Raw genomic sequence first — 23,777 nt, 5'->3', positions numbered from 1 at the left:
GCGGACCGTTTACCGACCATCTCCACCGGGACCTGCTGGCGCTGCCGCAGCCCGTACCAACTAAGCTCGAGGATTGTGAGCTAATCATCATCTCATCCAGACTACCTGACTGGTAGACAGACTGTCCCGCTACCCATTACCCTGCTTTGAGAGACTTGAATCGAGGGGACCCCTGAGTCCAGACCTCCTTGTACCATTCAACCGTACCCTAAGAAGTGCTTATAAAGAACCCTGAACCTTATCCGTGTGTGGTATCTGTCTGTGGGGGGGAAGTTACTTGTCTGTACGATCGCTGGAGACGGCTCTCCCTGGAGACCTCTCCTCCTGACCCCGGCCGACCCTCCCGGTCCGTCTACCCTTTCTAACAGGAGTCCTCTGCACTTACCCCTCACATGTCTCTGTCCACTGCTGGGAGTGATATGCACCCACCCCTCATATGTCTGTCCACTGCTGGGAGTCCTCTGCACCCACCCCTCACATGTCTCTGTCCACTGCTGGGAGTGATATGCACCCACCCCTCATATGTCTGTCCACTGCTGGGAGTCCTCTGCACCCACCCCTCACATGTCTCTGTCCACTGCTGGGAGTCCTCTGCACCCACCCCTCACATGTGTCTGTCCACTGCTAGGAGTCCTCTGCACCCACCCCTCACATGTCTCTGTCCACTGCTGGGAGTGATATTCACCCACCCCTCATATGTCTGGGCACTGCTGGGAGTGATCTGCACCCACCCCTCACATGTCTCTGGGCACTGCTGGTATTCCTCTGCAACCACCCCTCACATGTCTCTGTCCACTGCTGGGAGTCCTCTGCACCCACCCCTCACATGTCTCTGTCCACTGCTGGGAGTCCTCTGCACCCACCCCTCACATGTCTCTGTCCACTGCTGGGAGTGATATGCACCCACCCCTCACATGTGTCTGTCCACTGCTGGGAGTCCTCTGCACCCACCCCTCACATGTTTCTGTCCACTGATGGGAGTGTTATGCACCCACCCCTCATATGTCTGTCCACTGCTGAGAGTCCTCTGCACCCACCCCTCACATGTCTCTGTCCACTGCTGGGAGTCCTCTGCACCCACCCCTCGCATGTGTCTGTCCACTGCTGGGAGTCCTCTGCACCCACCCCTCACATGTCTCTGTCCACTGCTGGGAGTGATATGCACCCACCCCTCACATGTCTCTGGGCACTGCTGGGAGTGATCTGCACCCACCCCTCACATGTCTCTGGGCACTGCTGGTATTCCTCTGCACCCACCCCTCACATGTCTCTGTCCACTGCTGGGAGTCCTCTGCACCCACCCCTCACATGTCTCTGTCCACTGCTGGGAGTCCTTCGCACCCAACCCTCACATGTCTCTGTCCACTGCTGGGAGTCCTCTGCACCCACCCCTCACATGTCTCTGTCCACTGCTGGGAGTGATATGCACCCACCCCTCATATGTCTGTCCACTGCTGGGAGTCCTCTGCACCCACCCCTCACATGTGTCTGTCCACTGCTGGGAGTCCTCTGCACCCACCCCTCACATGTCTCTGTCCACTGCTTGGAGTGATATGCACCCACCCCTCATATGTCTGGGCACTGCTGGGAGTGATCTGCACCCACCCCTCACATGTCTCTGGGCACTGCTGGTATTCCTCTGCACCCACCCCTCACATGTCTCTGTCCACTGCTGGGAGTCCTCTGCACCCACCCCTCACATGTCTCTGTCCACTGCTGGGAGTCCTCTGCACCCATCCCTCACATGTCACTGTCCACTGCTGGGAGTCCTCTGCACCCACCCCTCACATGTGTCTGTCCACTGCTGGGAGTCCTCTGCACCCACCCCTCACATGTCTCTGTCCACTGCTGGGAGTGATATGCACCCACCCCTCATATGTCTGTCCACTGCTGGGAGTCCTCTTCACCCACCCCTCACATGTTTCTGTCCACTGATGGGAGTGATATGCACCCACCCCTCATATGTCTGTCCACTGCTGAGAGTCCTCTGCAACCACCCCTCACATGTCTCTGTCCACTGCTGGGAGTCCTCTACACCCACCCCTCACATGTGTCTGTCCACTGCTGGGAGTCCTCTGCACCCACCCCTCACATGTCTCTGTCCACTGCTGGGAGTGATATGCACCCACCCCTCACATGTCTCTGGGCACTGCTGGGAGTGATCTGCACCCACCCCTCACATGTCTCTGGGCACTGCTGGTATTCCTCTGCACCCACCCCTCACATGTCTCTGTCCACTGCTGGGAGTCCTCTGCACCCACCCCTCACATGTCTCTGTCCACTGCTGGGAGTCCTTCGCACCCAACCCTCACATGTCTCTGTCCACTGCTGGGAGTCCTCTGAACCCACCCCTCACATGTGTCTGTCCACTGCTGGGAGTCCTCTGCACCCACCCCTCACATGTCTCTGTCCACTGCTGGGAGTGATATGCACCCACCCCTCATATGTCTGTCCACTGCTGGGAGTCCTTTGCACCCACCCCTCACATGTCTCTGTCCACTGCTGGGAGTGATATGCACCCACCCCTCATATGTCTGTCCACTGCTGGGAGTCCTCTGCACCCACACCTCACATGTGTCTGTCCACTGCTGGGAGTGATATGCACCCACCCCTCATATGTCTGTCCACTGCTGGGAGTCCTCTGCACCCACCCCTCACATGTCTCTGTCCACGGCTGGGAGTGATATTCACCCACCCCTCATATGTCTGTCCACTGCTGGGAGTCCTCTGCACCCACCCCTCACATGTCTCTGTCCACTGCTGCGAGTCCTCTGCACCCACACCTAACATGTGTCTGTCCACTGCTGGGACTCCTCTGCACCCACCCCTAACATGTCTCTGTCCACTACTGGGAGTGATATGCACCCACCCCTCATATGTCTGGGCACTGCTGGGAGTGATCTGCACCCACCCCTCACATGTATCTGGGCACTGCTTGTATTCCTCTGCACCCACCCCTCACATGTCTCTGTCCACTGCTGGGAGTCCTCTGCACCCACCCCTCACATGTCTCTGTCCACTGCTGGGAGTCCTTTGCACCCACCCCTCACATGTCTCTGTCCACTGCTGGGAGTCCTCTGCACCCACCCCTCACATGTGTCTGGCCACTGCTGGGAGTCCTCTGCACCCACCCCTCACATGTCTCTGTCCACTGCTGGGAGTGATATGCACCCACCCCTCATATGTCTGTCCACTGCTGGGAGTCCTCTGCACCCACCCCTCACATGTCTCTGTCCACTGCTGGGAGTCCTCTGCACCCACCCCTCACATGTCTCTGTCCACTGCTGGGAGTGATATGCACCCACCCCTCATATGTCTGTCCACTGCTGGGAGTCCTCTGCACCCACCCCTCACATGTCTCTGTCCACTGCTGGGAGTGATATGCACCCACCCCTCATATGTCTTTCGACTGCTGGGATTCCTCTTCACCCACCCCTCACATGTCTCTGTCCACTGCTGGGAGTGATATGCACCAACCCCTCATATGTCTGTCCACTGCTGGGAGTCCTCTGCACCCACCCCTCACATGTCTCTGTCCACTGTTGGGAGTCCTCTGCACCCACCCTTCACATGTGTCTGTCCACTGCTGGGAGTTCTCTGCACCCCCCCCCTCACATGTCTCTGGCCACTGCTGGGAGTGATATGCACCCACCCCTCATATGTCTGGGCACTGCTGGGAGTGATCTGCACCCACCCCTCACATGTCTCTGGGCACTGCTGGTATTACTCTGCACCCACCCCTCACATGTCTTTGTCCACTGCTGGGAGTCCTCTGCACCCACTCCTCACATGTCTCTGTCCACTGCTGGGAGTCCTCTGCACCCATCCCTCACATGTCTCTGTCCACTGCTGGGAGTCCTCTGCACCCACCCCTCACATGTGTCTGTCCACTGCTGGGAGTCCTCTGCACCCACCCCTCACATGTCTCTGTCCACTGCTGGGAGTCCTCTGCACCCACCCCTCACATGTGTCAGTCCACTGCAGGGAGTCCTCTGCACCCACCCCTCACATGTCTCTGTCCACTAGTGGGAGTGATATGCACCCACCCCTCATATGTCTGGGCACTGCTGGGAGTGATCTGCACCCACCCCTCACATGTCTCTGGGCACTGCTGGTTTCCTCTGCACCCACCCCTCACATGTCTCTGGGCACTGCTGGTATTCCTCTGCACCCACCCCTCACATGTCTCTGTCCACTGCTGGGAGTCCTCTGCACCCACCCCTCACATGTCTCTGTCCACTGCTGGGAGTCCTCTGCACCCATCCCTCACATGTCTCTGTCCTCTGCTGGGAGTCCTCTTCACCCACCCCTCACATGTGTCTGTCCACTGCTGGGAGTCCTCTGCACCCACCCCTCACATGTCTCTGTCCACTGCTGGGAGTGATATGCACCCACCCCTCATATGTCTGTCCACTGCTGGGAGTCCTCTTCACCCACCCCTCACATGTCTCTGTCCACTGATGGGAGTGATATGCACCCACCCCTAATATGTCTGTCCACTGCTGGGAGTCCTCTGCACCCACCCCTCACATGTCTCTGTCCACTGCTGCGAGTCCTCTGCACCCACCCCTCACATGTGTCTGTCCACTGCTGGGAGCACTCTGCACCCACTCCTCACATGTCTCTGTCCACTGCTGGGAGTGATATGCACCCACCCCTCATATGTCCGGGCACTGCTGGGAGTGATCTACACCCACCCCTCACATGTCTCTGGGCACTGCTGGTATTCCTCTGCACCCACCCCTCACATGTCTCTGTCCACTGCTGGGAGTCCTCTGCACCCAGCCCTCACATGTCTCTGTCCACTGCTGGGAGTCCTTTGCACCCACCCCTCACATGTCTCTGTCCACTGCTGGGAGTGATATGCACCCACCCCTCATATGTCTGTCCACTGCTGGGAGTCCTCTGCACCCACCCCTCACATGTCTCTGTCCACTGCTGGGAGTGATATGCACCCACCCCTCATATGTCTGTCCACTGCTGGGAGTCCTCTGCACCCACCCCTCACATGTCTCTGTCCACTGCTGGGAGTCCTCTGCACCCACCCCTCACATGTATCTGTCCACTGCTGGGAGTCCTCTGCACCCACCCCTCACATGTCTCTGTCCACTGCTGGGAGTGATATTCACCCACCCCTCATATGTCTGGGCACTGCTGGGAGTGATCTGCACGCACCCCTCACATGTCTCTGGGCACTGCTGGTATTCCTCTGCAACCACCCCTCACATGTCTCTGTCCACTGCTGGGAGTCCTCTGCACCCACCCCTCACATGTCTCTGTCCACTGCTGGGAGTGATATGAACCCACCCCTCATATGTCTGTCCACTGCTGGGAGTCCTTTGCACCCACCCCTCACATGTCTCTGTCCACTGCTGGGAGTGATATGCACCCACCCCTCATATGTCTGTCCACTGCTGGGAGTCCTCTGCACCCACACCTCACATGTGTCTGTCCACTGCTGGGAGTGATATGCACCCACCCCTCATATGTATGTCCACTGCTGGGAGTCCTCTGCACCCACCCCTCACATGTCTCTGTCCACGGCTGGGAGTGATATTCACCCACCCCTCATATGTCTGTCCACTGCTGGTAGTCCTCTGCACCCACCCCTCACATGTCTCTGTCCACTGCTGCGAGTCCTCTGCACCCACACCTAACATGTCTCTGTCCACTACTGGGAGTGATATGCACCCACCTCTCACATGTATCTGGGCACTGCTTGTATTCCTCTGCACCCACCCCTCACATGTCTCTGTCCACTGCTGGGAGTCCTCTGCACCCACCCCTCACATGTCTCTGTCCACTGCTGGGAGTCCTTTGCACCCACCCCTCACATGTCTCTGTCCACTGCTGGGAGTCCTCTGCACCCCCCCCCCTCACATGTCTCTGGCCACTGCTGGGAGTGATATGCACCCACCCCTCATATATCTGGCCACTGCTGGGAGTCCTCTGCACCCACCCCTCACATGTCTCTGTCCACTGCTGGGAGTGATATGCACCCACCCCTCATATGTCTGTCCACTGCTGGGAGTCCTCTGCACCCACCCCTCACATGTCTCTGTCCACTGCTGGGAGTCCTCTGCACCCACCCCTCACATGTCTCTGTCCACTGTTGGGAGTCCTCTGCACCCACCCTTCACATGTGTCTGTCCACTGCTGGGAGTTCTCTGCACCCCCCCCCCTCACATGTCTCTGGCCACTGCTGGGAGTGATATGCACCCACCCCTCATATATCTGGGCACTGCTGGGAGTGATCTGCACCCACCCCTCACATGTCTCTGGGCACTGCTGGTATTCCTCTGCACCCACCCCTCACATGTCTTTGTCCACTGCTGGGAGTCCTCTGCACCCACTCCTCACATGTCTCTGTCCACTGCTGGGAGTCCTCTGCACCCATCCATCACATGTCTCTGTCCACTGCTGGGAGTCCTCTGCTCCCACCCCTCACATGTGTCTGTCCACTGCTGGGAGTCCTCTGCACCCACCCCTCACATGTCTCTGTCCACTGCTGGGAGTCCTCTGCACCCACCCCTCACATGTGTCAGTCCACTGCAGGGAGTCCTCTGCACCCACCCCTCACATGTCTCTGTCCACTAGTGGGAGTGATATGCACCCACCCCTCATATGTCTGGGCACTGCTGGGAGTGATCTGCACCCACCCCTCACATGTCTCTGGGCACTGCTGGTTTCCTCTGCACCCACCCCTCACATGTCTCTGGGCACTGCTGGTATTCCTCTGCACCCACCCCTCACATGTCTCTGTCCACTGCTGGGAGTCCTCTGCACCCACCCCTCACATGTCTCTGTCCACTGCTGGGAGTCCTCTGCACCCATCCCTCACATGTCTCTGTCCTCTGCTGGGAGTCCTCTTCACCCACCCCTCACATGTGTCTGTCCACTGCTGGGAGTCCTCTGCACCCACCCCTCACATGTCTCTGTCCACTGCTGGGAGTGATATGCACCCACCCCTCATATGTCTGTCCACTGCTGGGAGTCCTCTTCACCCACCCCTCACATGTCTCTGTCCACTGATGGGAGTGATATGCACCCACCCCTAATATGTCTGTCCACTGCTGGGAGTCCTCTGCACCCACCCCTCACATGTCTCTGTCCACTGCTGCGAGTCCTCTGCACCCACCCCTCACATGTGTCTGTCCACTGCTGGGAGCACTCTGCACCCACCCCTCACATGTCTCTGTCCACTGCTGGGAGTGATATGCACCCAACCCTCATATGTCCGGGCACTGCTGGGAGTGATCTACACCCACCCCTCACATGTCTCTGGGCACTGCTGGTATTCCTCTGCACCCACCCCTCACATGTCTCTGTCCACTGCTGGGAGTCCTCTGCACCCAGCCCTCACATGTCTCTGTCCACTGCTGGGAGTCCTTTGCACCCACCCCTCACATGTCTCTGTCCACTGCTGGGAGTGATATGCACCCACCCCTCATATGTCTGTCCACTGCTGGGAGTCCTCTGCACCCACCCCTCACATGTCTCTGTCCACTGCTGGGAGTGATATGCACCCACCCCTCATATGTCTGTCCACTGCTGGGAGTCCTCTGCACCCACCCCTCACATGTCTCTGTCCACTGCTGGGAGTCCTCTGCACCCACCCCTCACATGTATCTGTCCACTGCTGGGAGTCCTCTGCACCCACCCCTCACATGTCTCTGTCCACTGCTGGGAGTGATATTCACCCACCCCTCATATGTCTGGGCACTGCTGGGAGTGATCTGCACGCACCCCTCACATGTCTCTGGGCACTGCTGGTATTCCTCTGCAACCACCCCTCACATGTCTCTGTCCACTGCTGGGAGTCCTCTGCACCCACCCCTCACATGTCTCTGTCCACTGCTGGGAGTCCTCTGCACCCACCCCTCACATGTCTCTGTCCACTGCTGGGAGTCCTCTGCACCCACCCCTCACATGTGTCTGTCCACTGCTGGGAGTCCTCTGCACCCACCCCTCACATGTCTCTGTCCACTGCTTGGAGTGATATGCACCCACCCCTCATATGTCTGGGCACTGCTGGGAGTGATCTGCACCCACCCCTCACATGTCTCTGGGCACTGCTGGTATTCCTATGCACCCACCCCTCACATGTCTCTGTCCACTGCTGGGAGTCCTCTGCACCCACCCCTCACATGTCTCTGTCCACTGCTGGGAGTCCTCTGCACCCATCCCTCACATGTCTCTGTCCACTGCTGGGAGTCCTCTGCACCCACCCCTCACATGTGTCTGTCCACTGCTGGGAGTCCTCTGCACCCACCCCTCACATGTCTCTGTCCACTGCTGGGAGTGATATGCACCCACCCCTCATATGTCTGTCCACTGCTGGGAGTCCTCTTCACCCACCCCTCACATGTTTCTGGGCACTGCTGGTATTCCTCTGCACCCACCCCTCACATGTCTCTGTCCACTGCTGGGAGTCCTCTGCACCCACCCCTCACATGTCTCTGTCCACTGCTTGGAGTGATATGCACCCACCCCTCATATGTCTGGGCACTGCTGGGAGTGATCTGCACCCACCCCTCACATGTCTCTGGGCACTGCTGGTATTCCTCTGCACCCACCCCTCACATGTCTCTGTCCACTGCTGGGAGTCTTCTGCACCCACCCCTCACATGTGTCTGTCCACTGCTGGGAGTCCTTTGCACCCACCCCTCACATGTCTCTGTCCACTGCTGGGAGTCCTCTGCACCCACTCCTCACATGTGTCTGTCCACTGCTGGGAGTCCTCTGCACTTACCCCTCACATGTTTCTGTCCACTGCTGGGAGTGATATGCACCCACCCCTCATATGTCTGTCCACTGCTGGGAGTCCTCTGCACCCACCCCTCACATGTCTCTGTCCACTGCTGGGAGTGATATGCACCCACCCCTCATATGTCTGTCCACTGTTGGGAGTCCTCTGCACCCACCCCTCACATGTCTCTGTCCACTGCTGGGAGTCCTCTGCACCCACCCCTCACATGTGTCTGTCCACTGCTGGGAGTCCTCTGCACCCACCCCTCACATGTCTCTGTCCACTGCTGGGAGTGATATTCACCCACCCCTCATATGTCTGGGCACTGCTGGGAGTGATCTGCACCCACCCCTCACATGTCTCTGGGCACTGCTGGTATTCCTCTGCAACCACCCCTCACATGTCTCTGTCCACTGCTGGGAGTCCTCTGCACCCACCCCTCACATGTCTCTGTCCACTGCTGGGAGTCCTCTGCACCCACCCCTCACATGTGTCTGTCCACTGCTGGGAGTCCTCTGCACCCACCCTTCACATGTCTCTGTCCACTGCTGGGAGTGATATGCACCCACCCCTCATATGTCTGTCCACTGCTGGGAGTCCTCTTCACCCACCCCTCACATGTCTCTGTCCACTGATGGGAGTGATATGCACCCACCCCTCATATGTCTGTCCACCGCTGGGAGTCCTCTGCACCCACCCCTCACATGTCTCTATCAACTGCTGGGAGTCCTCTGCACCCACCCCTCACATGTGTCTGTCCACTGCTGGGAGTCCTCTGCACCCACCCCTCACATGTCTCTGTCCACTGCTGGGAGTGATATGCACCCACTCCTCATATGTCTGGGCACTGCTGGGAGTGATCTGCACCCAACCCTCACATGTCTCTGGGCACTGCTGGTATTCCTCTGCACCCACCCCTCACATGTCTCTGTCCACTGCTGGAAGTCCTCTGCACCCACCCCTCACATGTCTCTGTCCACTGCTGGGAGTGATATGCACCCACCCCTCATATGTCTGTCCACCGCTGGGAGTCCTCTGCACCCACCCCTCACATGTCTCTATCCACTGCTGGGAGTCCTCTGCACCCACCCCTCACATGTGTCTGTCCACTGCTGGGAGTCCTCTGCACCCACCCCTCACATGTCTCTGTCCACTGCTGGGAGTGATATGCACCCACCCCTCATATGTCTGGGCACTGCTGGGAGTGATCTGCACCCACCCCTCACATGTCTCTGGGCACTGCTGGTATTCCTCTGCACCCACCCCTCACATGTCTCTGTCCACTGCTGGAAGTCCTCTGCACCCACCCCTCACATGTCTCTGTCCACTGCTGGGAGTCCTTTGCACCCAACCCTCACATATCTCTGTCCACTGCTGGGAGTCCTCTGAACCCACCCCTCACGTGTGTCTGTCCACTGCTGGGAGTCCTCTGCACCCACCCCTCACATGTCTCTGTCCACTGCTGGGAGTGATATGCACCCACCCCTCATATGTCTGTCCATTGCTGGGAGTCCTCTGCACCCACCCCTCACATGTCTCTGTCCACTGCTGGGAGTGATATTCACCCACCCCTCATATGTCTGTCGACTGCTGGGAGTCCTCTTCACCCACCCCTCACATGTCTCTGTCCACTGCTGGGAGTGATATGCACCCACCCCTCATATGTCTGTCCACTGCTGGGAGTCCTCTGCACCCACCCCTCACATGTCTCTGTCCACTGTTGGGAGTCCTATGCACCCACCCTTCACATGTGTCTGTCCACTGCTGGGAGTTCTCTGCACCCCCCCTCACATGTCTCTGGCCACTGCTGGGAGTGATATGCACCCACCCCTCATATGTCTGGGCACTGCTGGGAGTGATCTGCACCCACCCCTCACATGTCTCTGGTCGCTGCTGGTATTCCTCTGCACCCACCCCTCACATGTCTCTGTCCACTGCTGGGAGTCCTCTGCACCCACCCCTCACATGTGTCAGTCCACTGCAGGGAGTCCTCTGCACCCACCCCTCACATGTCTCTGTCCACTAGTGGGAGTGATATGCACCCACCCCTCATATGTCTGGGCACTGCTGGGAGTGATCTGCACCCACCCCTCACATGTCTCTGGGCACTGCTGGTTTCCTCTGCACCCAACCCTCACATGTCTCTGGGCACTGCTGGTATTCCTCTGCACCCACCCCTCACATGTCTCTGTCCACTGCTGGGAGTCCTCTGCACCCACCCCTCACATGTCTCTGTCCACTGCTGGGAGTCCTCTGCACCCATCCCTCACATGTCTCTGTCCTCTGCTGGGAGTCCTCTTCACCCACCCCTCACATGTGTCTGTCCACTGCTGGGAGTCCTCTGCACCCACCCCTCACATGTCTCTGTCCACTGCTGGGAGTGATATGCACCCACCCCTCATATGTCTGTCCACTGCTGGGAGTCCTCTTCACCCACCACTCACATGTCTCTGTCCACTGATGGGAGTGGTATGCACCCACCCCTAATATGTCTGTCCACTGCTGGGAGTCCTCTGCACCCACCCCTCACATGTCTCTGTCCACTGCTCCGAGTCCTCTGCACCCACCCCTCACATGTGTCTGTCCACTGCTGGGAGCACTCTGCACCCACCCCTCACATGTCTCTGTCCACTGCTGGGAGTGATATGCACCCACCCCTCATATGTCCGGGCACTGCTGGGAGTGATCTACACCCACCCCTCACATGTCTCTGGGCACTGCTGGTATTCCTATGCACCCACCCCTCACATGTCTCTGTCCACTGCTGGGAGTCCTCTGCACCCACCCCTCACATGTCTCTGTCCTCTGCTGAGAGTGATATGCACCCACCCCTCATATGTCTGTCCACTGCTGGGAGTCCTCTGCACCCACCCCTCACATGTCTCTGTCCACTGCTGGGAGTGATATGCACCCACCCCTCATATGTCTGTCCACTGCTGAGAGTCCTCTGCACCCACCCCTCACATGTCTCTGTCCACTGCTGGGAGTCCTCTGCACCCACCCCTCACATGTGTCTGTCCACTGCTGGGAGTCCTCTGCACCCACCCCTCACATGTCTCTGTCCACTGCTGGGAGTGATATTCACCCACCCCTCATATGTCTGGGCACTGCTGGGAGTGATCTGCACCCACCCCTCACATGTCTCTGGGCACTGCTGGTATTCCTCTGCAACCACCCCTCACATGTCTCTGTCCACTGCTGGGAGTCCTCTGCACCCACCCCTCACATGTCTCTGTCCACTGCTGGGAGTCCTCTGCACCCACCCCTCACATGTCTCTGTCCACTGCTGGGAGTCCTCTGCACCCACCCCTCACATGTGTCTGTCCACTGCTGGGAGTCCTCTGCACCCACCCCTCACATGTCTCTGTCTACTGCTTGGAGTGATATGCACCCACCCCTCATATGTCTGGGCACTGCTGGGAGTGATCTGCACCCACCCCTCACATGTCTCTGGGCACTGCTGGTATTCCTCTGCACCCACCCCTTACATGTCTCTGTCCACTGCTGGGAGTCCTCTGCACCCACCCCTCACATGTCTCTGTCCACTGCTGGGAGTCATCTGCACCCATCCCTCACATGTCTCTGTCCACTGCTGGGAGTCCTCTGCACCCACCCCTCACATGTGTCTGTCCACTGCTGGGAGTCCTCTGCACCCACCCCTCACATGTCTCTGTCCACTGCTGGGAGTGATATGCACCCACCCCTCATATGTCTGTCCACTGCTGGGAGTCCTCTTCACCCACCCCTCACATGTTTCTGGGCACTGCTGGTATTCCTCTGCACCCACCCCTCACATGTCTCTGTCCACTGCTGGGAGTCCTCTGCACCCATCCCTCACATGTCTCTGTCCACTGCTTGGAGTGATATGCACCCACCCCTCATATGTCTGGGCACTGCTGGGAGTGATCTGCACCCACCCCTCACATGTGTCTGTCCACTGCTGGGAGTCCTCTGCACCCACCCCTCACATGTTTCTGTCCACTGATGGGAGTGATATGCACCCACCCCTCATATGTCTGTCCACTGCTGGGAGTCCTCTGCACCCACCCCTCACATGTCTCTGTCCACTGCTGCGAGTCCTCTGCACCCACCCCTCACATGTGTCTGTCCACTGCTGGGAGCACTCTGCACCCACCCCTCACATGTCTCTGTCCACTGCTGGGAGTGATATGCACCCAACCCTCATATGTCCGGGCACTGCTGGGAGTGATCTACACCCACCCCTCACATGTCTCTGGGCACTGCTGGTATTCCTCTGCACCCACCCCTCACATGTCTCTGTCCACTGCTGGGAGTCCTCTGCACCCAGCCCTCACATGTCTCTGTCCACTGCTGGGAGTCCTTTGCACCCACCCCTCACATGTCTCTGTCCACTGCTGGGAGTGATATGCACCCACCCCTCATATGTCTGTCCACTGCTGGGAGTCCTCTGCACCCACCCCTCACATGTCTCTGTCCACTGCTGGGAGTGATATGCACCCACCCCTCATATGTCTGTCCACTGCTGGGAGTCCTCTGCACCCACCCCTCACATGTCTCTGTCCACTGCTGGGAGTCCTCTGCACCCACCCCTCACATGTATCTGTCCACTGCTGGGAGTCCTCTGCACCCACCCCTCACATGTCTCTGTCCACTGCTGGGAGTGATATTCACCCACCCCTCATATGTCTGGGCACTGCTGGGAGTGATCTGCACGCACCCCTCACATGTCTCTGGGCACTGCTGGTATTCCTCTGCAACCACCCCTCACATGTCTCTGTCCACTGCTGGGAGTCCTCTGCACCCACCCCTCACATGTCTCTGTCCACTGCTGGGAGTCCTCTGCACCCACCCCTCACATGTCTCTGTCCACTGCTGGGAGTCCTCTGCACCCACCCCTCACATGTGTCTGTCCACTGCTGGGAGTCCTCTGCACCCACCCCTCACATGTCTCTGTCCACTGCTTGGAGTGATATGCACCCACCCCTCATATGTCTGGGCACTGCTGGGAGTGATCTGCACCCACCCCTCACATGTCTCTGGGCACTGCTGGTATTCCTATGCACCCACCCCTCACATGTCTCTGTCCACTGCTGGGAGTCCTCTGCACCCACCCCTCACATGTCTCTGTCCACTGCTGGGAGTCCTCTGCACCCATCCCTCACATGTCTCTGTCCACTGCTGGGAGTCCTCTGCACCCACCCCTCACATGTGTCTGTCCACTGCTGGGAGTCCTCTGCACCCACCCCTCACATGTCTCTGTCCACTGCTGGGAGTGATATGCACCCACCCCTCATATGTCTGTCCACTGCTGGGAGTCCTCTTCACCCACCCCTCACATGTTTCTGGGCACTGCTGGTATTCCTCTGCACCCACCCCTCACATGTCTCTGTCCACTGCTGGGAGTCCTCTGCACCCACCCCTCACATGTCTCTGTCCACTGCTTGGAGTGATATGCACCCACCCCTCATATGTCTGGGCACTGCTGGGAGTGATCTGCACCCACCCCTCACATGTCTCTGGGCACTGCTGGTATTCCTCTGCACCCACCCCTCACATGTCTCTGTCCACTGCTGGGAGTCTTCTGCACCCACCCCTCACATGTCTCTGTCCACTGCTGGGAGTCCTTTGCACCCACCCCTCACATGTCTCTGTCCACTGCTGGGAGTCCTCTGCACCCACTCCTCACATGTGTCTGTCCACTGCTGGGAGTCCTCTGCACTTACCCCTCACATGTCTCTGTCCACTGCTGGGAGTGATATGCACCCACCCCTCATATGTCTGTCCACTGCTGGGAGTCCTCTGCACCCACCCCTCACATGTCTCTGTCCACTGCTGGGAGTGATATGCACCCACCCCTCATATGTCTGTCCACTGCTGGGAGTCCTCTGCACCCACCCCTCACATGTCTCTGTCCACTGCTGGGAGTCCTCTGCACCCACCCCTCACATGTGTCTGTCCACTGCTGGGAGTCCTCTGCACCCACCCCTCACATGTCTCTGTCCACTGCTGGGAGTGATATTCACCCACCCCTCATATGTCTGGGCACTGCTGGGAGTGATCTGCATCCACCCCTCACATGTCTCTGGGCACTGCTGGTATTCCTCTGCAACCACCCCTCACATGTATCTGTCCACTGCTGGGAGTCCTCTGCACCCACCCCTCACATGTCTCTGTCCACTGCTGGGAGTCCTCTGCACCCACCCCTCACATGTCTCTGTCCACTGCTGGGAGTGATATGCACCCACCCCTCACATGTGTCTGTCCACTGCTGGGAGTCCTCTGCACCCACCCCTCACATGTTTCTGTCCACTGATGGGAGTGATATGCACCCACCCCTCATATGTCTGTCCACTGCTGAGAGTCCTCTGCACCCACCCCTCACATGTCTCTGTCCACTGCTGGGAGTCCTCTGCACCCACCCCTCACATGTGTCTGTCCACTGCTGGGAGTCCTCTGCACCCACCCCTCACATGTCTCTGTCCACTGCTGGGAGTGATTGCACCCACCCCTCAAATGTCTCTGGGCACTGCTGGGAGTGATCTGCACCCACCCCTCACATGTCTCTGGGCACTGCTGGTATTCCTCTGCACCCACCCCTCACATGTCTCTGTCCACTGCTGGGAGTCCTCTGCACCCACCCCTCACATGTCTCTGTCCACTGCTGGGAGTCCTTCGCACCCAACCCTCACATGTCTCTGTCCACTGCTGGGAGTCCTCTGAACCCACCCCTCACATGTGTCTGTCCACTGCTGGGAGTCCTCTGCACCCACCCCTCACATGTCTCTGTCCACTGCTGGGAGTGATATGCACCCACCCCTCATATGTCTGTCCACTGCTGGGAGTCCTCTGCACCCACCCCTCACATGTGTCTGTCCACTGCTGGGAGTCCTCTGCACCCACCCCTCACATGTATCTGTCCACTGCTTGGAGTGATATGCACCCACCCCTCATATGTCTGGGCACTGCTGGGAGTGATCTGCACCCACCCCTCACATGTCTCTGGGCACTGCTGGTATTCCTCTGCACCCACCCCTCACATGTCTCTGTCCACTGCTGGGAGTCCTCTGCACCCACCCCTCACATGTCTCTGTCCACTGCTGGGAGTCCTCTGCACCCATCCCTCACATGTCTCTGTCCACTGCTGGGAGTCCTCTGCACCCACCCCTCACATGTGTCTGTCCACTGCTGGGAGTCCTCTGCACCCACCCCTCACATGTCTCTGTCCACTGCTGGGGGTGATATGCACCCACCCCTCATATGTCTGTCCACTGCTGAGAGTCCTCTTCACCCACCCCTCACATGTTTCTGTCCACTGATGGGAGTGATATGCACCCACCCCTCATATGTCTGTCCACTGCTGAGAGTCCTCTGCACCCACCCCTCACATGTCTCTGTCCACTGCTGGGAGTCCTCTGCACCCACCCCTCACATGTGTCTGTCCACTGCTGGGAGTCCTCTGCACCCACCCCTCACATGTCTCTGTCCACTGCTGGGAGTGATATGCACCCACCCCTCACATATCTCTGGGCACTGCTGGGAGTGATCTGCACCCACCCCTCACATGTCTCTGGGCACTGCTGGTATTCCTCTGCACCCACCCCTCACATGTCTCTGTCCACTGCTGGGAGTCCTCTGCACCCACCCCTCACATGTCTCTGTCCACTGCTGGGAGTCCTTCGCACCCAACCCTCACATGTCTCTGTCCACTGCTGGGAGTCCTCTGAACCCACCCCTCACATGTGTCTGTCCACTGCTGGGAGTCCTCTGCACCCACCCCTCACATGTCTCTGTCCACTGCTGGGAGTGATATGCACCCACCCCTCATATGTCTGTCCACTGCTGGGAGTCCTTTGCACCCACCCCTCACATGTCTCTGTCCACTGCTGGGAGTGATATGCACCCACCCCTCATATGTCTGTCCACTGCTGGGAGTCCTCTGCACCCACACCTCACATGTGTCTGTCCACTGCTGGGAGTGATATGCACCCACCCCTCATATGTCTGTCCACTGCTGGGAGTCCTCTGCACCCACCCCTCACATGTCTCTGTCCACGGCTGGGAGTGATATTCACCCACCCCTCATATGTCTGTCCACTGCTGGGAGTCCTCTGCACCCACCCCTCACATGTCTCTGTCCACTGCTGCGAGTCCTCTGCACCCACACCTAACATGTGTCTGTCCACTGCTGGGACTCCTCTGCACCCACCCCTCACATGTCTCTGTCCACTGCTGGGAGTGATATGCACCCACCCCTCATATGTCTGGGCACTGCTGGGAGTGATCTGCACCCACCCCTCACATGTATCTGGGCACTGCTTGTATTCCTCTGCACCCACCCCTCACATGTCTCTGTCCACTGCTGGGAGTCCTCTGCACCCACCCCTCACATGTCTCTGTCCACTGCTGGGAGTCCTTTGCACCCACCCCTCACATGTCTCTGTCCACTGCTGGGAGTCCTCTGCACCCACCCCTCACATGTGTCTGGCCACTGCTGGGAGTCCTCTGCACCCACCCCTCACATGTCTCTGTCCACTGCTGGGAGTGATATGCACCCACCCCGCATATGTCTGTCCACTGCTGGGAGTCCTCTGCACCCACCCCTCACATGTCTCTGTCCACTGCTGGGAGTCCTCTGCACCCACCCCTCACATGTCTCTGTCCACTGCTGGGAGTGATATGCACCCACCCCTCATATGTCTGTCCACTGCTGGGAGTCCTCTGCACCCACCCCTCACATGTCTCTGTCCACTGCTGGGAGTGATATGCACCCACCCCTCATATGTCTGTCGACTGCTGGGATTCCTCTTCACCCACCCCTCACATGTCTCTGTCCACTGCTGGGAGTGATATGCACCAACCCCTCATATGTCTGTCCACTGCTGGGAGTCCTCTGCACCCACCCCTCACATGTCTCTGTCCACTGTTGGGAGTCCTCTGCACCCACCCTTCACATGTGTCTGTCCACTGCTGGGAGTTCTCTGCACCCCCCCTCACATGTCTCTGGCCACTGCTGGGAGTTATATGCACCCACCCCTCATATGTCTGGGCACTGCTGGGAGTGATCTGCACCCACCCCTCACATGTCTCTGGGCACTGCTGGTATTCCTCTGCACCCACCCCTCACATGTCTTTGTCCACTGCTGGGAGTCCTCTGCACCCACTCCTCACATGTCTCTGTCCACTGCTGGGAGTCCTCTGCACCCATCCCTCACATGTCTCTGTCCACTGCTGGGAGTCCTCTGCACCCACCCCTCACATGTGTCTGTCCACTGCTGGGAGTCCTCTGCACCCACCCCTCACATGTCTCTGTCCACTGCTGGGAATGATATGCACCCACCCCTCATATGTCTGTCCACTGCTGGGAGTCCTCTTCACCCACCCCTCACATGTCTCTGTCCACTGATGGGAGTGATATGCACCCACCCCTCATATGTCTGTCCACCGCTGGGAGTCCTCTGCACCCACCCCTCACATGTCTCTATCAACTGCTGGGAGTCCTCTGCACCCACCCCTCACATGTGTCTGTCCACTGCTGGGAGTCCTCTGCACCCACCCCTCACATGTCTCTGTCCACTGCTGGGAGTGATATGCACCCACCCCTCATATGTCTGGGCACTGCTGGGAGTGATCTGCACCCAACCCTCACATGTCTCTGGGCACTGCTGGTATTCCTCTGCACCCACCCCTCACATGTCTCTGTCCACTGCTGGAAGTCCTCTGCACCCACCCCTCACATGTCTCTGTCCACTGCTGGGAGTGATATGCACCCACCCCTCATATGTCTGTCCACCGCTGGGAGTCCTCTGCACCCACCCCTCACATGTCTCTATCCACTGCTGGGAGTCCTCTGCACCCACCCCTCACATGTGTCTGTCCACTGCTGGGAGTCCTCTGCACCCACCCCTCACATGTCTCTGTCCACTGCTGGGAGTGATATGCACCCACCCCTCATATGTCTGGGCACTGCTGGGAGTGATCTGCACCCACCCCTCACATGTCTCTGGGCACTGCTGGTATTCCTCTGCACCCACCCCTCACATGTCTCTGTCCACTGCTGGAAGTCCTCTGCACCCACCCCTCACATGTCTCTGTCCACTGCTGGGAGTCCTTTGCACCCAACCCTCACATATCTCTGTCCACTGCTGGGAGTCCTCTGAACCCACCCCTCACGTGTGTCTGTCCACTGCTGGGAGTCCTCTGCACCCACCCCTCACATGTCTCTGTCCACTGCTGGGAGTGATATTCACCCACCCCTCATATGTCTGTCGACTGCTGGGAGTCCTCTTCACCCACCCCTCACATGTCTCTGTCCACTGCTGGGAGTGATATGCACCCACCCCTCATATGTCTGTCCACTGCTGGGAGTCCTCTGCACCCACCCCTCACATGTCTCTGTCCACTGTTGGGAGTCCTATGCACCCACCCTTCACATGTGTCTGTCCACTGCTGGGAGTTCTCTGCACCCCCCCTCACATGTCTCTGGCCACTGCTGGGAGTGATATGCACCCACCCCTCATATGTCTGGGCACTGCTGGGAGTGATCTGCACCCACCCCTCACATGTCTCTGGTCGCTGCTGGTATTCCTCTGCACCCACCCCTCACATATCTCTGTCCACTGCTGGGAGTCCTCTGCACCCACCCCTCACATGTGTCAGTCCACTGCAGGGAGTCCTCTGCACCCACCCCTCACATGTCTCTGTCCACTAGTGGGAGTGATATGCACCCACCCCTCATATGTCTGGGCACTGCTGGGAGTGATCTGCACCCACCCCTCACATGTCTCTGGGCACTGCTGGTTTCCTCTGCACCCAACCCTCACATGTCTCTGGGCACTGCTGGTATTCCTCTGCACCCACCCCTCATATGTCTCTGTCCACTGCTGGGAGTCCTCTGCACCCACCCCTCACATGTCTCTGTCCACTGCTGGGAGTCCTCTGCACCCATCCCTCACATGTCTCTGTCCTCTGCTGGGAGTCCTCTTCACCCACCCCTCACATGTGTCTGTCCACTGCTGGGAGTCCTCTGCACCCACCCCTCACATGTCTCTGTCCACTGCTGGGAGTGATATGCACCCACCCCTCATATGTCTGTCCACTGCTGGGAGTCCTCTTCACCCACCCCTCACATGTCTCTGTCCACTGATGGGAGTGGTATGCACCCACCCCTAATATGTCTGTCCACTGCTGGGAGTCCTCTGCACCCACCCCTCACATGTCTCTGTCCACTGCTCCGAGTCCTCTGCACCCACCCCTCACATGTGTCTGTCCACTGCTGGGAGCACTCTGCACCCACCCCTCACATGTCTCTGTCCACTGCTGGGAGTGATATGCACCCACCCCTCATATGTCCGGGCACTGCTGGGAGTGATCTACACCCACCCCTCACATGTCTCTGGGCACTGCTGGTATTCCTATGCACCCACCCCTCACATGTCTCTGTCCACTGCTGGGAGTCCTCTGCACCCACCCCTCACATGTCTCTGTCCACTGCTGGGAGTCCTTTGCACCCACCCCTCACATGTCTCTGTCCACTGCTGGGAGTCCTCTGCACCCACTCCTCACATGTGTCTGTCCACTGCTGGGAGTCCTCTGCACCCACCCCTCACATGTCTCTGTCCTCTGCTGGGAGTGATATGCACCCACCCCTCATATGTCTGTCCACTGCTGGGAGTCCTCTGCACCCACCCCTCACATGTCTCTGTCCACTGCTGGGAGTGATATGCACCCACCCCTCATATGTCTGTCCACTGCTGGGAGTCCTCTGCACCCACCCCTCACATGTCTCTGTCCACTGCTGGGAGTCCTCTGCACCCACCCCTCACATGTGTCTGTCCACTGCTGGGAGTCCTCTGCACCCACCCCTCACATGTCTCTGTCCACTGCTGGGAGTGATATTCACCCACCCCTCATATGTCTGGGCACTGCTGGGAGTGATCTGCACCCACCCCTCACATGTCTCTGGGCACTGCTGGTATTCCTCTGCAACCACCCCTCACATGTCTCTGTCCACTGCTGGGAGTCCTCTGCACCCACCCCTCACATGTCTCTGTCCACTGCTGGGAGTCCTCTGCACCCACCCCTCACATGTCTCTGTCCACTGCTGGGAGTCCTCTGCACCCACCCCTCACATGTGTCTGTCCACTGCTGGGAGTCCTCTGCACCCACCCCTCACATGTCTCTGTCTACTGCTTGGAGTGATATGCACCCACCCCTCATATGTCTGGGCACTGCTGGGAGTGATCTGCACCCACCCCTCACATGTCTCTGGGCACTGCTGGTATTCCTCTGCACCCACCCCTTACATGTCTCTGTCCACTGCTGGGAGTCCTCTGCACCCACCCCTCACATGTCTCTGTCCACTGCTGGGAGTCATCTGCACCCATCCCTCACATGTCTCTGTCCACTGCTGGGAGTCCTCTGCACCCACCCCTCACATGTGTCTGTCCACTGCTGGGAGTCCTCTGCACCCACCCCTCACATGTCTCTGTCCACTGCTGGGAGTGATATGCACCCACCCCTCATATGTCTGTCCACTGCTGGGAGTCCTCTTCACCCACCCCTCACATGTTTCTGGGCACTGCTGGTATTCCTCTGCACCCACCCCTCACATGTCTCTGTCCACTGCTGGGAGTCCTCTGCACCCATCCCTCACATGTCTCTGTCCACTGCTTGGAGTGATATGCACCCACCCCTCATATGTCTGGGCACTGCTGGGAGTGATCTGCACCCACCCCTCACATGTCTCTGGGCACTGCTGGTATTCCTCTGCACCCACCCCTCACATGTCTCTGTCCACTGCTGGGAGTCCTCTGCACCCACCACTCACATGTCTCTGTCCACTGCTGGGAGTCCTCTGCACCCATCCCTCACATGTCTCTGTCCACTGCTGGGAGTCCTCTGCATCCACCCCTCACATGTGTCTGTCCACTGCTGGGAGTCCTCTGCACCCACCCCTCACATGTCTCTGTCCACTGCTGGGAGTGATATGCACCCACCCCTCATATGTCTGTCCACTGCTGGGAGTCCTCCTCACCCACCCCTCACATGTTTCTGTCCACTGATGGGAGTGATATGCACCCACCCCTCATATGTCTGTCCACTGCTGAGAGTCCTCTGCACCCACCCCTCACATGTCTCTGTCCACTGCTGGGAGTCCTCTGCACCCACCCCTCACATGTGTCTGTCCACTGCTGGGAGTCCTCTGCACCCACCCCTCACATGTCTCTGTCCACTGCTGGGAGTGATATGCACCCACCCCTCACATGTCTCTGGGCACTGCTGGGAGTGATCTGCACCCACCCCTCACATGTCTCTGGGCACTGCTGGTATTCCTCTGCACCCACCCCTCACATGTCTCTGTCCACTGCTGGGAGTCCTCTGTACCCACCCCTCACATGTCTCTGTCCACTGCTGGGAGTCCTTCGCACCCAACCCTCACATGTCTCTGTCCACTGCTGGGAGTCCTCTGAACCCACCCCTCACATGTGTCTGTCCACTGCTTGGAGTCCTCTGCACCCACCCCTCACATGTCTCTGTCCACTGCTGGGAGTGATATGCACCCACCCCTCATATGTCTGTCCACTGCTGGGAGTCCTCTGCACCCACCCCTCACATGTCTCTGTCCACTGCTGGGAGTGATATGCACCCACCCCTCATATGTCTGGCCACTGCTGGGAGTGATCTGCACCCACCCCTCACATGCCTCTGGTCGCTGCTGGTATTCCTCTGCACCCACCCCTCACATGTCTCTGTCCACTGCTGGGAGTCCTCTGCACCCACCCCTCACATGTGTCTGTCCACTGCTGGGAGTCCTCTGCACCCCCCTCACATGTCTCTGGCCACTGCTGGGAGTGATATGAACCCACCCCTCATATGTCTGTCCACTGCTGGGAGTCCTCTGCACCCACCCCTCACATGTCTCTGTCCACTGCTGGGAGTGATCTGCACCCACCCCTCTGATGTCTGTCCAATGCTGGGAGTCCTCTGCACCCACCCCTCACATGTCTCTGTCCACTGCTGGGAGTCCTCTGCCGCCACCCCTCACATGTGTCAGTCCACTGCAGGGAGTCCTCTGCACCCACCCCTCACATGTCTCTGTCCACTAGTGGGAGTGATATGCACCCACCCCTCATTTGTCTGGGCACTGCTGGGAGTGATCTGCACCCACCCCTCACATGTCTCTGGGCACTGCTGGTTTCCTCTGCACCCACCCCTCACATGTCTCTGGGCACTGCTGGTATTCCTCTGCACCCACCCCTCACATGTCTCTGTCCACTGCTGTGAGTCCTCTGCACCCACCCCTCACATGTCTCTGTCCACTGCTGTGAGTCCTCTGCACCCATCCCTCACATGTCTCTGTCCTCTGCTGGGAGTCCTCTTCACCCACCCCTCACATGTGTCTGTCCACTGCTGGGAGTCCTCTGCACCCACCCCTCACATGTCTCTGTCCACTGATGGGAGTGATATGCACCCACCCCTAATATGTCTGTCCACTGCTGGGAGTCCTCTGCACCCACCCCTCACATGTCTCTGTCCACTGCTGCGAGTCCTCTGCACCCACCCCTCACATGTGTCTGTCCACTGCTGGGAGCACTCTGCACCCACCCCTCACATGTCTCTGTCCACTGCTGGGAGTGATATGCACCCACCCCTCATATGTCCGGGCACTGCTGGGAGTGATCTACACCCACCCCTCACATGTCTCTGGGCACTGCTGGTATTCCTCTGCACCCACCCCTCACATGTCTCTGTCCGCTGCTGGGAGTCCTCTGCACCCACCCCTCACATGTCTCTGTCCACTGCTGGGAGTCCTTTGCACCCACCCCTCACATGTCTCTGTCCACTGCTGGGAGTCCTCTGCACCCACTCCTCACATGTGTCTGTCCACTGCTGGGAGTCCTCTGCACCCACCCCTCACATGTCTCTGTCCACTGCTGGGAGTGATATGCACCCACCCCTCATATGTCTGTCCACTGCTGGGAGTCCTCTGCACCCACCCCTCACATGTCTCTGTCCACTGCTGGGAGTCCTCTGCACCCACCCCTCA

This window comes from Triturus cristatus, chromosome 1_1 (genome assembly GCF_964204655.1).
Source record: "Triturus cristatus chromosome 1_1, aTriCri1.1, whole genome shotgun sequence".
Lineage (NCBI taxonomy): Eukaryota > Metazoa > Chordata > Amphibia > Caudata > Salamandridae > Triturus > Triturus cristatus.
This window is presented reverse-complemented; position numbering follows the sequence as displayed.